Source organism: Rhineura floridana, chromosome 8 (assembly GCF_030035675.1).
Source record: "Rhineura floridana isolate rRhiFlo1 chromosome 8, rRhiFlo1.hap2, whole genome shotgun sequence".
Taxonomy (NCBI): Eukaryota; Metazoa; Chordata; class Lepidosauria; order Squamata; family Rhineuridae; genus Rhineura; species Rhineura floridana.
The window spans coordinates 99,711,494-99,734,371 of record NC_084487.1 but is presented as its reverse complement, the minus strand read 5'-3'; positions in this window follow the sequence as shown (position 1 = coordinate 99,734,371).

The following is a 22,878-nucleotide window of genomic DNA, read 5'->3' as shown; positions in this document are numbered from 1 at the left end:
TTATCTTTTATATCTATATCTATAATTAGCAATACAGCTGAATGATGTATGTAAAGTATTTTTCTTTCCCTTTTCTTTTTTATTAATATTTTAGTACTACTGCTAAAGTTCTGATGAAAGAATAAAGCATTCATTAGCCAAATTCAAATGATTAGAACACATCACATAAATTCCACTGAAGTTGGAGTTTTTGCCATAGAAAATGAAAAAAACATATAACCTATGATAGCCCAATAGACAATCAGAACTAATATAAAACCCTATTGCTTTTCATTTGCAAATCTTGCAAGATCTAAGGTAACTCTAGATCATGTGAGTTCAGGTGATGCATGTTATGTACATTTGTATAGATATTAGCAGAGATTGTCAACAGTCTATCTCTCTCTGGGACTGGGAATCTCTCTCTTTCTCACAGAACATGAGTTTGAGAGCTGGGGGACTGAGAGGAGGAGCTGCAAGGACCCTACTTCTCACCTCATCTCTGCCAAGAACAAAAAAATCAGCCTTAAGCCATTTATTATACGCCTAATGATTTATTATTATTATTATTATTATTGTTATTATTATTATTACTGAGACAGTTTTTATCCCACATACAATTCAGTCTTGTGATTAAACAGGACAAAAATACAAATAAAAAGAAATATGGAGTTCAAATAAATATACAATAAAAAGCTAGCCGGCATTTTAAAAGGCAGGAGTGCTCTGTCTGGATAAATACAGCACACAGGTATACATGGGAACAAGGGGGAGAGTTCAAAAAGGGGGGAAGGAAGAGAAGTAAGCCAGAGCTTGGAAAAGTTACTTTTTTGAACTACAGCTCCCATCAGCCTAATCCAGTGGCCATGTTGCCTAGGGCTGATGGGACTTGTAGTTCAAAAAAGTAACTTTTCCAAGCTCTGAGTAGGCCGAAGTTTCGCAAGTGCCTTGTGATTGATGGAGGGGGCAGCAGAGGCAAGGAGAGGCAGTGGGGGGGCAGAATGGTGTCACAGGGGGCAGGGGGGCAGAACAGTGCCACGGGGGGCACACACACACACACACACACACAAATCATTGTCACTCACCTCCACAGCTCTTCGCCATTCTGCTGCTGCCTTCTGCTCCGTTGTCCTTGCCCTGGCTTTTTCCTCCGGCATCCATTTTGTCCTCTCAGACGCTAGCAGGCCCTGCCTATTCACCTCTTCCCTCATGCATCCTTACACAGATCACAAGGGAAGAGAGAGTCTGTGCAGAGGTCCAATCAGTGTGAAGCACATGTCTTGTGATAACCAATCACAGCCAGGAGCTGTCTTCCCCTTGTTCCCACCCCCAAGTAACATGCAACCTAATGTGGAAATGTTAAAGTTGCAGCTGAAAAGTAGGGAAATTACTAGGCATTCCGTTACTTGCCAAATGTAATGGAATTACCCACTCGTTATTTAAAATTGTAACGAATTACAAGTAACTCGTTAAAAATAATGAGTTACTTCCAAGCTCCATTGTGCTCCATTCTGCCCACTGATCCTGTCCTACAAATGCGCCTCTTGCTATTCCTGTATCTGTGATATCTTGCCAACACACTTTTGGCAAAAAATGTTCTTCCACCCGGAGCCATTTTGCCTCCCCTGTAAATGTGTATTTAAATATTTCTGTTGCTGGAAAAATCAGAAGTAGAAAAAGTCCCTTCAGGTGTCTCACTGGCTACAGAACTGCAAATGAATCGGTGATTTTTTTTTTTTTTAAACAGCCCTCATTTGCAGATTATCAATTCTTCTTAACCTTAGGACAGAATCAATCAACATCCTTTAATGCTGTTAAATGCTTTGCCTTTCAGATTGTGCTGTCCATTTCTCAAGGCTTTGGATTGCCAAGGAATGGGAATTAATTCAGCAGGTGACAAATTAGCCGGATAGATCCCATTAAAAAGGTCTAAATTATTAACTGACCCTTGCATGTGTGACCAGTGTTCAGGTTTACTGGTGTACATTTGTGTGTCTGTGGATGCCTTTGGAAGACATGTGGGACACTATTTGATGAGTAACCATTATGCCATTCTTCTCCCCTGGTAACTGGCACATGCATACACACAATTATTAATTTATGAATCACCTTTCACAATACAAAGAAAAGAAATTAAAAAAATTTTAAAAAATTGAACACCTAAGGCTGGAAAAGCTTGCCAAAAACAAAAATATATTCAATAGTTTCTAGAAAGTAGAGATAGAGGGTTCTTGTCATATTTGTGTGTGTGTAACTGTGAAAAATACATATGTGAAAAATTCATGTAAGTCATACTCAAGTAGATCAATTGAAATCAATGGGCTTTTGTAACTCAAGTCCATTTATTTCAATGGGTCTACTCTGAGTATGGCTCAGTTGAATATCACCCCATAATATTTTATACCCAGTTGTCAAGGATGCAAATCAGATACAACTTATTTTTTTAAAGGCTTTGCCAATTTTCCTTTCATGTTTTGGCAGGTGACTGGAATTCTTAAATGCCTTTCAGTTCCCCAATAGGGAGACAGATTAAAAAACAACAACATGCAAGTCAATACTCTTTAATGGCATTCCAGCTGTCTCTGTTCTCAGGGCCTTCTTTGCAGACAGCCGTGTCAGCATTCTAACCGAAATAAACGTTATTGGCCTGAAGTGCCAATACAGAATGGCTCCATTGCAATTGCTGATATGCACACTTTGGTGCCAGAGCTCGCTTAAGCAAAATGAATATTGTTTTTTTTATAAATTGCTCCTCGGAGCACAGGAAAGAAAAGAAAAATACAAGATTACAGACTCCATTGTCTGACAAGAGACACTGAGTCGGGAAGGACAACATTCTCAAGACTGCTCTCTTTAATTCCAAATTAATTAATTCAAAATAAATTCCACCCTTTTGGTATGGTTCTCATCATTATCAATGCAAATGTATCATCTCCATTCTCAGTTTTAGGGATTCCTTCATGTGGGCTGCCTGATGTGTCACATGCTTCTCTCACCCATTCATCCAGACTTTATTCTAATAACTCCTTTACATATTTTGACCAAAGAAAGTCCCTTTGAGGATGTGCAGACAGAATGCCTTTCACTTTGCTACTGGATTTGTTAATTTATTATATCTAAATCGAGCTCTTTAGGATCAGGTAGGAAACCTTGTTCAGCCTGAGAGCTGCATTCCCTCATAGATGACATGTCAGTAGTGGGCAGGGCCAGTGAGAAAAGTGGTGGAGCAACAGGCATGACTTTTACTTGCTTCTACATACAGCCGCACCAGACGTACATCTCTCTCGATGCTCTGCAGTTCAAGGACACTTTCCAGCCAGGCAAAAGCACTTGAGGAAGGTTAGAAGCAGGGCCACTGAGGGGTGTGGCCTGTGGAAAGTCCCGAGGGCCAGATACAGAGATAGAGGGCTGCATTTGTCCCCCAGGCTGGAGGTTGCTCACCTCTGCTCTAGTTCCCTATTGTCTATTTGACAGGCAACAACAACCCAGGGTTTGAGGGTCAAACTATATGTAACATTAAATTACAAAGGTCAGTGACTTTTGTTGTGCTCATTCTTTAAGGGGTAGGACTTGTTCTTTTCAAATGCATTGTCAGATGGGTATTTTGTTTTTTGTGTATTGCTGATCTTATCTGATTTTAATGTCTTTATTATTTTGTTTACTCTGTAAGTCGCTTTGAGGCACTTACTTGACTGCAAAAATGCAACTATTATTATTAATTATTTGAGACAGGTTGCATCAGCTGGAAGGGCTGATATCCATGCGATAAGAGCAGACATGGAAGGGGCAGCTAATGCTTCCTTTTCCTGCCTTCATCCTATGGAAAAGGAACCCTGTTCTGAAGCTAGCATTTCCTTTGCAAAAGGGGAATAAATTGATACAAATACTAGGATTGCTAGGTCAGAATCCCAAACTCTGAGATTTCAGAGGCGGGTCCTAGTGATGTCATGGGGTGGGCCCTAGTGATGTCACTAAGCATGATACATTAAGCATCGAACAGTTGCTTGAAGCATACAATTCAAACAAAAACATTTCTCCGATTGGAAATTAAGATAGAAAACTTAGCTAAAATATAGTATTCCCAAGTCCAGCTTAATTAAGTGATGAGATCATTCCTTCTCACTTGTTTAGTGTTGTGACCCAGGTTGGGAGGGGAGGCATTGATGAGGGTGACACCGACTTTGAGGACTGGGGTGACGAGCTGGGGGAAGGGACTAGCAGTGAGGAGTGCTCACAGCACTCCCAGACCCCTGTCACTGTCAGTTCAACTCACCTGATCCTGCCCCCCCTGCTAGAGTGCAACCTGAACAGAGACTGCCCTGTTAGAGACTGCTCCATTCCCCTCTTGCCCATGCCAGAGGTGCCACCTTATCAACCTGATGTTCCCCAGCTGAGTGCCCAGCAGCTTCCCACACTGGAGCAGGCAGGTATCCCCCACCAGTCAGAGGCTGAGGCTGAGATCCAGCCCCCATCACACTCTGCTCAGAGGTGCGAAGTTGAACAGATGGACTTGAGGAGGAGCTGTCATTTATGCATGAAAGCCAAGCCTACTTAAGTGGACTCAGGGGAGGGGTTAATTGTTGAGTCAGCATCTGAGAGCTGTGAAGTCATGCTTAGTCAGTGTTAGTTCAGGGCAAAAGTTCCTTGAAATCATAAAGCTTTTGATGTATCTATAACTTTATTATAAAGAGAGAAAATCACAGCGACTGTGACTGAGCATTTTGACTCCAGGTAGGACACTTAGGGAGCCTGGGTAGGGAACATTTAATCTAACCTACTTGTGTCTGGCAAAAAGGATTTAAGTGCCCTCAGGCCAGGCCAGTTACCAGAAGGGCATTGTAGGAAGAAAGGAGCCTAGTGTTGAGGAGATGTTAGATGGGAGCACTCAGGAGTGAAGATGGATGCCCCTGAAGGCTGCAGTTCTAAACACACAAAGGGACTAAGCCCCATAGAACTCAATGGGACTTACTTCTGAGTAGATATCGTTTGGATTGTGCTGTTGGTAAAGCCTGACTAGGGATCCTCTGCAAAGATATCAAACCAAGCAGGGTTGGCAACTCCCTGCCTGGAATGCTCTGTCCCTGCCTTTTAACATGGCTGCTCCAAACGTCTTCACAGACTTGACCCATCACTTCAGACAGAGGTTTGAGAAATTAGTAAGAAGATTCTCTATCCTTTTCTGTCTACTCTATGGGTGCTATAAACTCACTTTGACAGCCAACTCAATTCCAGTGAGTAATAATTGACAGAGAGAAAACACACATGGTTTGGTCTACCTTCACAGGCAGCAGCTTTGGAAAAACAGCAATTGTAGCCACACTTCCCAGTTTGTGAATTCTCTTTTACCACTACTGGGCAAGAAGCAAACAACAAGATGGGTTTAAAGGGGTTGAGCGGAGCGCATAGAACCACTGTTATTGCTTCTATGAATGTAAGGGAGTAAGGATAAAGGTGAGTGAAATGCAAATAGATAAAGAAAAATACAGTGATGATTTCCTAAATGCAATATCATACCAACCACAACAAGAATCCTATGAGTAAGGCAGAACTCTCAGTATCCCACAACCAGTCAGGATTCCTAACCAAAAACCAACACTAAAAAAATCCTGGCAACCAATCAGCCAAGGTCACAGAAATCCCCATGCAGCAGAGCCTGAGCCAGAGGCTGCAGTTCATCCAGAATGCTGCAGCATGATTGCTGACATGTGTTAGATCCTATCAGCACATAATATCTCTGCTCTGGTTGCTGATTTGCTACGAGGCCAAGTTCAAGGTGCACTTTCCATGTTACGGGTGTTATAATAGGTAACAGTTCCATCCAGCAAAGGGAACTGCAAGGAGACCGCCACAGAGATCTGGAAGCTGAACTCTAGTATAAAGGTCAAATGGGAGGAGCCTGAGCAAGCACTATAGATCTTGTTTTCATCCTCTCAATAAAGCTTTAGTCATAGCAAGGAGGTTTCTGTCTTCTCTGAGTTAAGAAAGTACTATTAAAACACGGTGTCAGAACTGAATCTACTTTTCTGAAGAAAAGGAGGGCTCAAGCACCACACAAAGACAACAAGCACACTGGTGGCAGAAGAAGATACTTCGGCAATGTCAGCCAGCATGATTCCAGTTCCAGGGCCCATGAACATGGCAGGTGATATTTTTAATAGCTGGATTTTTCAAAGCACAATGGGAGAATTATGAAATAGCAACAGGATTGGATGGCAAAGATAAAAAGATTAGGGTTGCAACGCTGCTATCAGTGATGGGAAAAGAGTGTCATTTGCTCCAACAGCACCTTGATATTACAGCAGTAGACAGAACCCTCGAAATTGCTACAAACCCTTCAAAGGCATTTTGAAGCTACTAGAAAAGTTACATATGAACGCTATCTCTTTAACAAATGTACACAAGAACCTGATGAAACTACAGATCAGTATGTTGCTAAATTGCACAAAAAGGCAGATTCATGTCCTTATAGCACTTTGAAAGAAGAATTGATTAGAGACAGATTGGTTATAGGACAAGTGAACACAGATGAGAATGCCCCGAAAGCCTGCCTTGACTCTGCAGGAAGTCATAGACATAGGCATAGACATCTCTCTCCTGAAAAGGGTGAGAAAAGTCAATCTGAAACTCAGTAAAAATAAGATGAGGCTATGACTGACAGCAGTACCCTATGTGGGACACCTCCTAACATTGCAAGGCTTACCACCAGATCTAGAAAAGGTGAGAGCCATACAACATATGCCTAAACCATCCAATACCAAATCTTTTCAGCAGTTGCTGGGATTTGTTAATTATCTGACCAAATTTCTTTCTCACCTTTCTGATGTTTGTGAGCCTCTCAGACAACTATTGGACATGGGTGCAACTTGGGTGTAGCTACCTCAACATGATGCAGCCCTCCAACAGATCAAAGACTTTACTAGACATCCTATGTTGAAGTATTATGACATGAATGAAGATGTCACCATCCAATGTGACGCCAGTGAAACCAGTCTGGGTGCTGTACTTTTGCAAAAAGGACCGCCTGTTGTTTTTGCATCAAGGTCTTTATAACAGACTGAATGGCATTATGCCCAAATTGAAAAAGAATGCTTAGCAATAGTATTTGCTTGTGAAAAATTTGACCAGTATATACAAGGGCAGAAATTCATCAAGGTTGACAGCGATCATAAGCCTCTAGAAATTATTTTTAAGAAGTCACTGCTATCAGCTCCAAATGCCTCCCATGCATGCTTCTTAGGCTACAATGCTATCCCCTGAAGGTATGATATAAAAAAGGAACATAGAGGATCTCCTATGCAGAGCACCCTTGCAATATAAAAGACACAAGCAAGACTATGAGATATTCAATTCCCTTGAAGCACAAGCCAGACAAAAGGAACTAGAAAGAATTGATCAAGCTGCTTATATGCCGATCTCACATCAAGGACTTCAAAGAGTCCAGGAACATACTTTACAGGACAAAGAGCTGCAAGTATTGATCTCTGTTATCTTAGCAGGTTGGCCAGACACCTGGGAAAAAGCTCAAGTGTCTACTCAAGAATATTGGAACTATTGTGATGAATTAAGTTTCCAATATGGCATCATATCCAAAGGACACAGAATATTCATTCCAAAGGCCATGAGAAAAGACATAGTATCAAGAATGCATCACAGTCATTCTGGAATAGAAGGATGTTTGTGGAAAGCTAGAGATGTGGTATACTGGCTAAACATCTGTCTGCATCTGTGTTGGAATTGCTTTTTAATATGTCCTTAAACTTTCTTTTTTAACATGTTTTTAATCTTAGAAAATGTTTTCATAGCTTTTTTAAAGTAACATTTTTGAAGATGTTTTGTTTTAAAGTTTGTTTGTATGATGTTTTAATGTTTTTAGTGCTTTTGTTTGCCTCCCTGGGGTCCTGCTGGGAGGAAGGGTGGGATCTAAATCAAATAATAAATAAATAAATAATACTAACATCAGAGACTTTGTACGCAACTGTGATTCTGTGCTGAGTTCCAAGCCAGTTAGCAAAAAGAACCATTGGAGATACACAGCATTCTGAACAGACCATGGAGTAAGACAGGAATGAACCTTTCCACAGAAAATGGCAGCAATTATCTCATTCTAGTAGACTACTGATCAGACTTCTGGGAAATGGATAAACTGCCAGATACAGGGATTCAAAAGAGCTACCACCTCTGCACACTGGAGATTCTGTAAGTGTTCAATTATCTCCTTAAGACAAGACATGTCCTTGGACAAAAGGAACATGCATGGGACAAATAAATCCCCGCACTTATATTGTTGAAGTTAATGGATGCTCATATTGACAGAAATGTAAGTTCATTCGTCTAATGAGTCCTCAAGGACTTAAAGACACCTCAGATGTGGTGGGTGATGGTATACAGGATAATTCCATCATTCCATGCGTTCATGAAGATGCACACCATACTCCAGGCCCTGAACCACAAAATAAAGAGACACATGTAACTGTATCACCAACACCAAACAGTGACCTTGTCAACAGCACACGTATCCACAATCATATTAAACCACCTAAATGATACACAAATTTTGTATTAGATGACTGATAGGCAGCTTAATTATCACTCATTCAGAACCAGTGCTACATTCAACTTAACTGTTTAGTTTGAGAAGTTATACTTATGTTATTTGTATGTTCTTATAACAAATATGACATATGGGGATGTTATAATAGGAAGCAATTCCATCCAGCAAAGGGAATTGCAAGGAGACTGCCATAGGGATCTGGCAGCTGAACTCTAGTATAAAGGTCAAATGGGAGGAGACTAAGCACTGTAGATCTTGTATTCATTCTCTCAATAAAGCTTTAGTAATAGCAAGCAGGTTTCTGTCTTCTCCGAGTTAAGAAAGCACTATTAAAACAACAGGTGCCACATAGTACTTACACATAGTACATATAGCACCCATGCTTTGGAACTCCCTGCCTGTTGACATTAGGCAGATGCTTTCATTATACTCTTTTCAGCAACTGCTAAAAATATTTATGTTTAGGCAAGCCTACCTAGGCATGTAGAAGCGATTATTTTTTATCTCTTTTTAACTCATTGTTTGTTTAATTATTTTGAATGTTTTTAAATATCTGTCTTTGTTTTGCCAATAATTTTATTGTGTTAATTCCTTCTGCAAACTGCTTTGAGGTGTTTACAATAAAGCAGTATATAAATTTGTAAATAAAATACATAAATAAATTTTGGAGCCACTGTGGCCCTTGGGTCTCTTCCCAGTTTTAGGAACAAAGAAATCTGCCTTATGCCATCTCAGGCCACTTTGTACCATCTAGCTCAATACTAATGACATGGACCAGCATTGGATCTCCAGGCAATAATCTTTTCCAGAAATTGAATTTTGGACCTTTGCATGCAAAGCATATGCCCTACCACTGAGTTATAGCCCTTCCCCTGTTTAAAAAAGCATCTTTTAAAATTGTTCCTTTCAATTTACTAATGAATGCACAGCATACCTAGAGCAGTTCCACACCATTCATTGAAAACACATCTAACATACATTGGAAGCACATGAATCCCACCACACTTAAAATATAGAGGAAATAATAATGTACTACCATAATGTGAAATCAGATACTTCTTGGGACATAGTATGAAGAAATATTTATATAAGCATGACTGTCAAAGATGTTTATCATTTACACAACTTGTAAACATATTTTAGTGCAATCCTATGAGGGTTAACTCAGAAGCAAGTCCCAATGTAGTCAATGGGGCTTACTCAAAAGGGTAGCATGCACAGGACTGCAACCTCAAATGATAAGGAACTTCACTCACTCAACCCAAAATTCAGAATCATGCCACTTTAAGCTGTTTGCACTGTTTATACTTGTTTTTATGGTTATTGGATTTTAAAGGGATCTATTTCTTGTTGTGAGCTGCCTTGATTTCCAATCGGCAACCTTACTTCACAGGGTTGTTGGAAAGATCCCACATACACACACACTGGAAATGTAAAAATACATACACTCCACATAACAGTTTATTGTCAAAACCAGTTGGTCATTAGATAATTTTTTAAAGAAAAAAAATAAAATCAGTATTAGTTTCCTACATAATAAAAGCAGTAACATCTAAGTAAGCCGTGCCTAATTGCTTTAAAAAACTAGGAGGGGGACAGAAAAATTTACAACACAAACATAATCCTTTGCTGTGTTCAGTCAAAAGTCCCATTGATTTACCACACAATCCTAACCACGTCTACTCAAAAGTAAGTCCTATTGAATTAAATGGGGTTTACTCTCAGTATGTGGGATTAGCATTGCAGCTTTACTCCAAGAAAAGTGAGCATAGGATTAAAGCTTCATATTGGGAAGGTTTTCATAATAGGCTATGAATTAGACAAATAAACTACCCTCTTCAACAGTTCAGGAAAATTTAAACTTGTTTGACTCCTCATAATTAGAATAGTATAAACTTACTCAGTTTATGAGATTTTCAGACAAGCAGGAATAAAACAACAGCTTTCTTGACTTGCAATAGGTTTTAGATATTGCCTGGAGGTCAACAAATCCCTTGTCAACCCTGACTTCACTTAATGGCTACAAACCTAAAAGGGTGGGTTAGAAGAGCCAGCTATAAGGTCATCTAACAGAAGTTGTGCGGGGGGCACCTGACATTTTGGAGTATATCTCATGAACCAGACTACGTAGAAATTTATTTTTTAAAAAATTAAAGCTGAGAGTCCAGAGATTGACGTGACTCACCCAGAGAGGACCCAAAAAATCAGGAGTCTCCGGGTGAAAATCAGAGACCTGGCAATACTAATGAGCACTGATGTTCCAGCAATGCAGCTGCATCACGTTCCATTTACTGCCATTACTGGCAAAACACACACCTTTCCTTTACTCCCTGATGACTCAATTGAAAAGCATTTCATAGCAGTGATATCATAGAATCATAGAATAGTAGACTTGGAAGGGGCCTATAAGGCCATCAAGTGCAACCCCCTGCTCAATGCAGGAATCCAAATCAAAGCATTCCTGACAGATGGCTGGCCAGCTGCCTCTTGAAGGCCTCCAGTGTCGGAGACCCCACTACCTCTCTAGGTAATTGTTTGCATTGTTGTATGGCTCTAACTGTTAGGACGTTTTTCCTGATGTTCAGTTGAAATCTGGATTCCTGCAACTTGATCCCATTATTCCGTGTCCTGCATTCTGGGACGATTGAGAAGATATCCCAGCCCTCCTCTGTGTGACAACCTTTCATAAACTTGAAGAGTACTATCATATCTCCCCTCAGTCTTCTCTTCTCTAGGCTAAACATGCCCAGTTCTTTCAGTCTCTCCTCATTGGGCTTTGTTTCTAGTCCCCTGACAATCTTTGTTGCCCTCCTCTGAACCTGTTCCAGTTTGTCTGCATCCTTCTTGAAGTGCGGAGACCAGAACTGGATGCAGTCCTCAAGGTGAGGCCTAACCAGTGCTGAATAGAGGGGAACTAATACTTCACATGATTTGGAAATTATACTTCTGTTAATGCAGCCTAATATAGCATTTGGCTTTTTTTGCAGCCACATTGCACTGTTGGCTCATATTCAGCTTGTGATCAATGACAATTCCAAGATCCTTCTCACATGTCGTATTGCTGAGCCAAGTATCCCCCATCTTATAACTGTGCATTTGGTTTCTTTTTCCTTAGAACTTCACACTTATCCCTGTTGAATTTCATTTTGTTGTTTTCAGCCCAATGCTCCAGCCTATCAAGGTCCCTTTGAATGTTGTTTCTGTCTTCCATGGTATTAGCTGTGCCCCCCAATTTTGTATCATCTGTAAATTTGATAAGCATGCTCTGTACCTCCTCAACCAAGTCATTAATAAAAATGTTGAAGATCACTGGGCCCAGGACCGAGTCCTGTGGTAACCCATTTGTTACTTCCGCCCAGTTTGAGAAGGAACCATTGATAAGCACTCTTTGAGTACGATTCTGGAGCCAACTGTGGATCCACCTGATCGTTGTTCCATCCAGCCCACATTTAGCTAGCTTGCTAATCAGAATGTCATGGGGCACTTTGTCAAAAGCTTTGCTGAAGTCGAGATATTTTATGTCCACAGTATTCCCACAGTTTACAAGGGAGGTTACTCAATCAAAAAACGAGATAAGATTGGTTTGGCAGGATTTGTTTTTCATAAATCCATGTTTGCTCCTAGTAATCACTGCATTGTTTTCAAGGTGCTTACAGATCGATTGCTTTATAATCTGCTCCAGAACTTTTCCAGGGATTGATGTTAGGCTGACTGGTCTGTAGTTCCCCGGTTGCTCCTTTTTGCCCTTTTTGAAGATAGGGACAACATTAGCTCTCCACCAGTAATCCATGATTTTGCAAAGATAATAGACAGTGGTTCCGAGAGTTCTTCAGCCAGTTCCTTCAATACTCTAGGATGCAGTTTATTGGGCCCTGCCGATTTGAACTCATTCAAAGTGATTAGGTATTCCTTGACCGTTTGTCTATCAATCTCAAGCTCAAATCCTGTCCCTTCTACTTCATGTTTCGCGGGAGAGTCATAGACCCTTTTCTGGGAGAAGACTGAGCCAAAGTAGGAATTGAGCACTTCTGCCTTTCTTTGTCATCTGTTATCATTTTGCCATCCTCATTCAGTAACTGTTTCACCATTTCTTTTCTCTGTCTTTTACTATGGACATACCCAAAGAAAGCTTTTTCGTTGGTTTTAGCACCGCTCGCTAACCTTAGCTCATTCTCAGCTTTAGCCTTCCTGATGCCATCCCTGCAATTCCATGATACCTGCCTGTACTCTTCCTTTGTAGCCTGGCCTTCTTTCCACTTCCTGTATGTGTCCTTTTTTGTTTTCAGGTCATCTCTAAGCTTTTTGTGAAGCCACATTGGCTTCTTCTGCTGTTTCCCCTCTTTTTTCCTAGTTGGAATGGCTTGCCATTGCACTTTTAGAATTTCCTTTTTTAGAAACTCCCACCCATCTCGGACTCCTTTTCTCATTAGGGTGGCTTGCCATGGAACCGTACTTACAATTGTTCTGAGTTTATTAAAACCAGCTTTCCTGAAGTCCAAGGTGTGCGTATGGCTACTCTCAGCTTTTGCTTTTGTTAAAAGCAAGAATTCAAGTATGGTGTGGTCACTTTCCCCCAGAGTTCCTGTAACTGCCACTTCATCCACCAAATCATCTCTACTGGTTAGAATGAAGTCCAGGATAGCGGATCCTCTGGTTGCTTCCTCCACTTTCTGTAGGAGAAAGTTATCTCCAACACATGTCAGAGATTTCTTGGAGGGGCTGTGTTTGGCAGAATTTGTTTCCCAACAGATATCGGGATAATTGAAGTCCCCCATTACTACTACATCATACCTCCTTGAAACATTGGCAATTTGCTTTTCAAAAGTTACATTCTCATATTCTCCTTGACTGGGTGGTCAGTAGTAGGCTCCAAGCATCACATTCTTTTTATTACTTGCCCCATTAATTTTAATCCAGATACTCTCGGTGGAGCTACCAAGCTCACCTTTCTGTATTTCTGTGCAGCAATGTATAGTTTTAACATATAGTGTGACCCCACTTCCCTTTTTCTTCCTTCTGTTCTTTTTGAACAAGTTATATCCTTCAATTGCTGTATTCCAGTCATGGGAACCATCCCACCAAGTTTCGGTTATCCCTATCAAGTCATAATTACGCTCCTGTATTAAGAGTTCAAGTTCGTCCTGCTTGTTTCCCATGCTCTGCGCATTAGTATACAGACACTGAAGACCATGTGATTTATGGCTTCGCTTCCTTACTACATTTTTCTGAGGACTGTTACTGAGCCCTATTAGAGCTGATCTCTCTATTCCTGTTACTGTGCACAAGCCTTCATCAGTTGTTACCACAAAGTTTACATCTCCCTCCCCCTTAGGATTCAGTTTAAAGCCCTCCTGATGAACTTCTCCATGCTGTGGCCAAACACATTCTTCCCAGTCCTTGTGAGATGCAACCCATCACCTGCAAGCAGTCCATGTTCCAGGAAGCACAGCCTGTGGTCCCAGAATCCAAATCTCTCGTGTTGGCACTACCTTTGCAGCCATTCATTCACAAGGAGTATTTTTCTTTCCCTTTCTACTCCTCTTCTAAGTACTGGAAAGATGGATGATAAAACTATCTGGGCCCCAAAGTCCTTGAGTTTCCTTCCCAGAGCTTCAAAGTCTGATGTGATTTCTTCATAGCTCCATTTGGCAGTATAATTTGTTCCAGCATGGATGAGGAGAAAGGAATACCTGTCGGTGAGCATGATGAGTGATGGCAACCCTTCCCTCACATCTCTAATCCATCCTCCTGGTAGACAGCATACCTGGCGAGTCCACGGATCTTCTCGGCATACTTTGGTTTTGATCCCATGCAGTAGGGAGTCTCCCACTACTCGTACTCTTCTCTTCTTGTTGTGGGGCATGGTTTCATTGCTCCTGCTTGATTGAACTTCAGCTTCTTGCTCGTTGTGGCACGGGGTCTCCTGTAATTCTTCCACCACAGGCTGTCCTCCAGTGTCAACCTCGAGTAGTTGAAAGTGGTTCCATAGTTCCACTGGTGAAGGGTGTCATTTAGCTCTTCTGCTCCTAATTGTCACCCTTTCCCATGGAGTTTCTTCCACTTCATTGTTCTTCTCCAAAGCAGTCTCCTCTTCTGCTACCACACACTGTTGTTCTTCCACCTCCACTTCTCTTTGCTGCTGTTGTTCCAGCGTTCTGTCTAAGAACTCTTCATCTTCTCTTATAGTGCTCAGTGTAGCCACCCACCATTCCAGGCCTCTCACTTTTTCTTCCAACAGTGCCACGAGCTTGCACTGGTTGCAAGGCAAGACAAATTTTCTGTCTATGGTGCTCTATCTGTGGTAGCTTATTTGCACATGCATGACATTTAATGAAAGGATGGGGAATCTTTTTCAGTCTGAGAGCTGCATTTCCTTCTTTGGCAACCTTCTGAGGGTCACACACCAGTGGTGGGCATGCCCAGAGGCAAAAGTGGCTGCAGCAACAAATGAAAAATATACCTTTGTACAGTAGTCTAATTTCTGCAATCACACACTCATCTCTATTATCCATCCAGGAAAGCAAGAAGAAAGATCAGAATTCAAGGACATGCTCCAGCCAGGCAAGAATACTTGGTGCAAATCACAACCAGTGAGGGGTATGTCCTGGGGAGAGTTCCAAGGGCCAGACAGAAAGGCTCAGAGGGCCATATTCAGCCCTCAAACCTCAGGTTCTTAACCCCTGATTTATCTTTTCAGACATCAATCTACTGCAGACACATACACAAGCAGCCTATAAACTGTATTGTGCAGTCTAATCCCCAGTGCATATCATGCAGAGTTTGAGGCTATATTACATATAATTGTATTATGTAGTATATTATATTATAGGCTACTTATCTTTGGGAAGCATTTTTTATATTCTAAGTTTTTTTCTACTATCAGGTTAGACCCACATTGCTTGCACTGTTTCATTTGTAGGTGTTGCTTTGGGGAAGCCCACATCCCCCTTCTCAACTCCTGTTGTATTCCGCCCCCCCCACTCCCAACTCCTCCATTTTTTCTATTCATGGACATCAGCTTTTGCAAAAGGTTTCAAATGTCATAGAACTGATAGCTTCTGAACTCAAACATGGAAATGTCAACAAAGTTTGGGCTCAACGGAAATCTAACAAACCTTTTGGAGTTGACATCTGCTTAGGGTTTTGTTCCCAACTGTCAGACCAACCCAAGAACAAGATGATATAAATAGCTTAGCAGCATCTAAACCATCTACACCTAATTTAAGTCCGTTTTACGTCTTTGTTGATTAGTATTTTGGAACTCGGCCATTCTCTGTGTTGAAATTTAGGCAAGCCTGCCAACTGGGAGGGGGAGGGGAGAATATACTTTAAACAGTGGAACCAGCATCTGTTGCATCTGAAACACAGAGCTCTTCCTTTAGCTTTGTAAATAATTCTTCCGCCCCCCTTTCCCCCCTTTTCCTTCATTTTTTTTTTTAAAAAACATTATCTTTTGTGGCAGCTGCAAAAGAAAATCCAAGGTTTCGAGTTCCTTTCTGAAATGCTGTTTGCAAACAGGAAAGAAAAGGAGAGAGAGAAAAAATCTTAAAATAATAAGTGGCTATCTGCCATTAATATAATGGGGGTGGGGGAAAGAGTCTTCTTTATTCTTCCCATTTGAAGCCACAGGAGTCACCGATGGGCTAATTTCAAGTCAGAATGTCCGCTGGATTGAACATCTTTCAGTCAAGAACTATAGGCTGTCAAGTTTGATTCCCTTTACTTGTTTCATTTGGATCCTGCTCTTCCTTCAGATAGCTCAGATTAGCATGCATTTCTTTTATTTCATATTGCATCGAGACCCCACCTTTCCTCCAAGAAGTTCAAGGTGGCATTCATGGCTCTCCCCCTCTCCATATTACCCTCCCAACAACCCTGTGAGGTGGGTCAGGCTGAGAGTTGGTGGCTGGTGCAAGGTTACCTCATGAGCTTCATGGCTGAGTGGGGATCTGAATCCTCCTCTCCCAGGTCCTAGTCTGACACCCTAACCATTGCACCACACTGGCTCTCAATACATGGCACTCCCTTTCCAGGCCATTTCTCATTTTGGTAATGGCCTAGCTCCAAAATGGGCTGCACATAATATTACAGAGATCAGCTGAACATCACAGTTGATGGGGCTTCTGAGCACCCGCTCCAAACAGTGTAGGAACCCCCCCTGTTGAAATGGGAAATTGGGCAAGCCCTAGAATGTGTCCAAAAGCACTTGGACATGTACATGGGTCTCTATATCCCAACCAAAATGCTAAATCAAATGCCACCCCTCCCTCACTTTTTCTGCAAAGTTTTGTCCAGTATGTGTGAACAATTATATGATCTACAATGTTTGCATATTAGGTGTACTATTGCAGTCATGCACATGATATCTGTGTTTATACAGGGACATTATATGGCATTGTATTTCCCATATGGCATTGCATGAAACATTCCCCCCCAATAACTTCCCTCTTCTACTGCTTCTTCTTATTGACATACTTTACTAACCTCTTTTCCTTATATTCTTCATAATCCCATTTTGGTTCAGTCCTTTCAAACATCTTGTTGGCATGCACATCCAATTTTCTACTTGTGTCTCCTGTCACTAAATGCACCTTTTGTTATTTTATACCTATCCCAATCTGCCATTAACACTAGGGAAGTTTAAGGAATTTGATCTGTGTGGATTCCAACATAAAAATGAAAAAGTAGGCTAAATGTTATAGTGATGAAGTCTTTTTTTAAGAGTGAGTTTCTAGATGGAGATTGCTGGCTAAGTCCCGCCAGGGCTGAGGTATCTGGTTATGTCCCTTGATTCTGGGATAAAGAAGCAGTGGCTGAGAATTGCAGCCCGAGTCCCCTCCATCTAGTGGAGGCTAGTCCATTTGGGCACATGGCACATGCCTCACCAACCTCAGTCTGTCCTCTGCCAGCCCCCACCTGCCTGCCTTCTGATTTACAACCAGGTGACACAGCCTGTCAGCTCCCTCTTCCTTAGTCTCAGTGTTTCCCCTTCTTTTTATGGTGTTTTAAAGTGTTTTTAATGGTTTTGTTTGCTGCCCTAGGCTCCTACTGGGAGGAAGGGATGGGTATAAATCTAATAATTAAAGAAATATATAATAAATAGAACTCAGGAGAGAGAAGGATAGGGCCAAAATTAGGATGAGCTGGCTCTGCCTGCCATTGGCTCTGGCTCCACCCACTGTTTGCGCTCTTTGCTTTCTACCCTACCAATCCCAATGGGCGCCAGCCACTGCTGCCTCCAAACACTAGACAATACTACTGTCAGGATCCCAACTCGCCCAGATCCTGGAGAGACCTCTTCAGAGAAAGAGGCTTGGAGACCCACACAGCAGCACATGCCTATTGATGACATAGAAAAACCTGAGACGTAAGGGCAATTTGGCTGCAACATCTATCACCTCTTTGATCACCAGGTTTGTTTTGACTGACTTGCTAGATGGGCAGGTGTTCCCAGAGCTTGGAAAATTTACTTTTTTGAACTACAACTCCCATCAGCCCCAGCCAGCATGGCCACTGGATTGGGCTGATGGAAGTTGTAGTTCAAAAAAGTAACTTTTCCAAGCTCCGTGTTCCCTTCCTCCTTCACTGCTTCAGCTGCATCTTTCCCAAAGCTGTGCACTTAATGTAAGACGGTGACCATCCCAAACAGAAGTTTACTGCCCTTTGGTCAATGCTACTCAATAGTTGCATTCCTCTACTAGAGCCCCCAAAGAAACTCAAGGTCCATTTCTAGGAGAACATAAGGTAGATAAACTTGCACCAATCTAAAGGCAGCCTGAAGAGTCCCATCTCAGACATAATAGCTTACCCTCCATGACCCCATTCTAAGCCCTGTCTTAATCCCTGATTCTCATTGCCCCCCAAGCCACAGGAAGACAAAAGACTCAATGGGAAGCTTAAAGTAACAGGAGGAACACCTGTTTAGTTGCCAGACAGCTGCATCAGCAGGCATCTACTCTGGAGGATGGAAAAGACCTAGCTGCAAACCATCACCCAGTTGCAGGCAACATCCCAGCAGAAGACAAGGCAGAGGTCCTAACTATTTAAGTCCCTCAATTTCTTCTGGACCTTTGCTAGGTTAACAGGTCCCTTCAGACTTTATTAATTAGTTGAACTAATACAGAGAGCTGAATGTGTCTTTAGAGTGCACAGCTGAAATGTCACCATCATTACATTTTAAAGTGAATTTGAAAAAAAAAATTCTGGCAAAAACAAACAAAGCCAAAGGAATTTCACTAAAGTCAGAAAACATTGCTCAGAAGGTTTCTGACTATCTCACAATTGTTCCTGGATTTTGTTAAAAATGAAACTTAAAAGTGAATTTGATATCTTTTAACTTCTTTCTGAGGCAAAAACTTTTAAGGGAGGGAAGCTAAATGACAAGTAATTTTGGGGAGGGTAGGAGAGGGAGGGAGGTAAAGATTACAGATGGGATTTGTTAGCCAGTTCTGCTTCAACAGCATACAGGTGATATTGATTTGAAGTCATACTTTGTCTGCTATCTGGTGTTTTTACTGGTCTGATTTTTTTCTCCCAAAATATTCATATTTTGAAAGGAAATATCAATATATGAAAGGAAACATTGATATTTTGACAGGAAGTATGAAAAAGGAAAGCAGCATTGCCGCCACCACTTCCTCTGCTGTGACTGAGGTGGTCAGTTTTCACATTAGCAAGCAGAGACCGGTTGCTTTCCTTTTGGAACATAAAGGAGCAAAGCAGCTTTCACTGCCCCCCCATCCCCCATCTCTTCCTTGGCAAGCCTAGTCCTTGATGTGGGTGAGACTCTCTAGTCTCTAGGCTTGCCTTGTAATCATTTAATAGCCGAACACTATAGAGATTAGAAGGCAAGGCTAGAGGGTCTGCCTATGATAAAACTCTCTAGGACTAGGCTTGCCTTTTAATTTCTGTTACAGGCTTGGCTTGCTTCTTCTCACCTGGAGCTTGGATTATTTGAGTGGAGGGGGTGTGGGAGAGGGAGAAAGAGTTCTGTACTGTTGTGGTATGCTGTGAGTAAAATCAATAAAAGAACAATATATTCGAGGGAATATTCAAGGGAAATCTGGTGTTGGGGAAAGCTGCTGAAGTATGGAGCAAACAGGATCACTCTGCAAAGATGGAAAATATGCGGACCATTGAAAAATCCAGTGCTAAATCTGAATTCAGCTGAATTTTTGCCCATCCCTAGTGAAGGCCACCTTGAAGTTTGCTTCAGCTAAACGGTTACAAACACACAGCCATCTACTACCAACTGCTCTGTGGGAAGGATTCCATAACAGAGAGAGGGGAGGCATGGAAAAGCCTGATTCAGCTGGACTCTATTCAATCCCCTCCAGGGCCATCCACCACCAATTGCCTAGTGGATCCTCATGAATTCTTACATTTTAATACTGTTTCTGTGCTTTTATGAAGGCATCTTTCTTACTTATAAGCTGCCTTGGAAGGATTTGTATACCCTTAATGGCTGGATATTAATAACCATGATAGATAATAAACCCATAAGATCTTATGTAATGACAATGGTATAGTATACGTAATTGTTATGTAATAATAAATACATAAACTCTTATCCAACCTGAGCCTTTGGAAAGAGACATAGGAACGGGGTGTGTGTATATAGAGAATGCACCATAAGAGCAAATAAAGAAATAAACATAAGCCGATGCCCAAAATCCTGCACCAAACCATGCCAGCCAAAAGAAGCGGAAGTACAATCTGCCCATTAATAGCAAACATTTGCATACTTGAATGAGTTTCTTTTCCAGTAATCTCTTACAGGAACTTCTTTCATTCATGGTACGCACGTCACAACTCAGAAAATACTACTCAAGTGCATTGACCTGCTAGACAAACATCATCTTTAATAAAACCTATGAACAGATCTTTTGTTTGCCAGTCACTGTGTAACGTCACTTGAAGATGCAAGAGATAGCAAGCTTTATAGCAGTGTCTTAGGCCACTGATGCATTTAAAGACCCCTGCTTTGCATTCACTGGACTGCCTCAATATGGCACTGGCAGTGCCATAGCCAGGGAGCAGGGTGCATGTAGAGAAATTGAACTAAGCTTGGGAGAAAGGAAATATTTTTAACAGGGTATCTGAGGTCTGCTGTTGGGGTCCTAATATCATTTATGAACAACGAGTAGCACTGCTGATGGACAGAGTCATATTTCAATTCCTCTGGCAATTATGTCAGCTCCTCTTGCACTCACTGCCCTTGACAGCTTGTGGATATTTGCATAGGAGAGAAAGTTAAAGGCAGCAGGCACCAAGATTTAATGGAATGTGAGTGATGTTATGGAAATGAGCTGTTTTCTTGGGAAGAGCCGATGCGCTAGTTACAAGTGTTGTTCATAGAATCATAGAATAGTCTAGTTGGAAGGGGCCTACAAGGCCATCAAGTTCAACCTCCTGCTTAATGCAGGAATCCAAATCAAAGCATTCCCAACAGATGGCTGTCCAGCTGCCTCTTGAATGCCTCCAGTGTCGGGGAGCCCACTACCTCTCTAGGTAATTGTTCAGATGCTGCTACCTGCCTAGGATCCCAGTTTCAGAAGTCAGTACACTGCCATGATACAACTTGACAAGAAGGACAACTTCTGAAATATATGTCTATACATACAATATTTTTGTAAGCCCCCATGCAGTGTGACTGCAGCATTCCATTGGGCAGCGGGGAGTCAATCAATGATAGTGGATGGGTGAGCAAGTGAGGTGGGCATAAGGCAAGCATGAAGCCAGCAAGCAAGCAAGGTGGGAGAGTGAGGTGGCCCAGGTGAGCCACAGAGGAACAGTCAGAACAGCCTGGGGCATCTCCTTACCAACTATCGTGCGCTGCATTTGCTTCCCCTTACCTGACAGCCTCAGCGGTGAAAGGCAAGGAGGAGGGAAGCAGTGTGAGGGCAGGGCATTTGCTGAAGCACTGCTCCAGCCACTCCCCAATGTTGCTGTGTTGCTTGGCCAGCCACCTCCCTCCTCCTCACAGGAGAAAGTCTAAAGAGGAGGAAGCTTGGCAACCAGTTTGGGGAGAGTCCCTGTGTGTGTGTGGTTCAGAGTCCAGGGGGTTTGGGAGTCTCTGTGTGTGTGTGTGTGTGTTTGGGAGTTCCAGGGGGGAGGACGTTGGGAGTCCCTGTGTGTGAGAGAGTATTTAGGAATCCCTGTGTGTGGGGGGGTTGCACGTGAAGCACACAGAGGCGAAGCCCCATCCATGCCTGTGTGTGTAAGAAGGCATCATTTTCTGTTCTGTCCTGTATTCATCACACCCAGCATTGTTTCAGTTCTGCTGCTGTTTGTCTTCCACCAAAAACTACCTTATTCATTTGGCTGCCCACTGCAGCGTAATTTTGTAACTTACGTAATTTACATAACTTACGTAATGAATTACCTGAATTACATATGCATTACATTGTCATTATGTTATTCCACCCCATTCATTTTAATGTAATGGGAATGCATTGCAAATAGGGGGGGGAAACAATTATGTATCATCTGCAGTCTGGAAGCAGCAACAGTGAATATCAATCATATTCACTGGGTTGATTTCGAATAAGCAAATGTCAGCAATTTCTGCTCCCATTTCTGTTTTCATTGGAATTATCATATATATTGCTGTCTATGATGTGACATGTATCCAGGCAATGTACAAAATAAAAACAATACAAATATACTAAAAAGAGAAAAATATAACCCAGCCAGTAGCAAAAAACTTAAAATCAGAACTGCTGGCTTCTGTATGTGGAATGGGGATGGAGCACCATCTTGCCCACTGCCTCAGACAGTCAAATGTCTTGGCCCAGACCTGAGGCCACCTCTAGCCTTTGTTAGAGCCAGTTGCTCACTCTGTGCTGGAACATTGGTGCCCTACCCCAATGGGCTCCTCTGCAAGATAAGACAAGTAGGCCTTGAGGACAACAGCTCTCCACCCCAAAATCTACCCTCAGCAAAGGTATTCTGCCTTTGAATGTGAAGATTCCATTAGGAACTTCCATGCCTCATGGATGTTGATTGAGGTATCCTCTATGAATTTGTCAACACCATTTAAAAAGCCTTCTAAGCCAGTGGACATCACCTAGGCCTGGTGTTAGCACCTGGCATCCTACAGCAGCTGCTGGGCCTCACTTCCTCACCCCCAGCAGGATCCACCAGGGCTGACAGCTGTGAGCCCTCCATGCCGGGAGAATGCCGTTCCTACTACATGTGGGGTGCCTTTGTCTTCACCCCCCCCTCCTATCACAAGGAAGACTCGGGTGGTCTAACCTGATGGAGGAGGGAGGTCACATGGGGCCTTCGGGCCAATGGAGCTAGGGTGGGGAGATTGCCTTTTAAGCAGTCCCTGCCCTCAGCTCTTC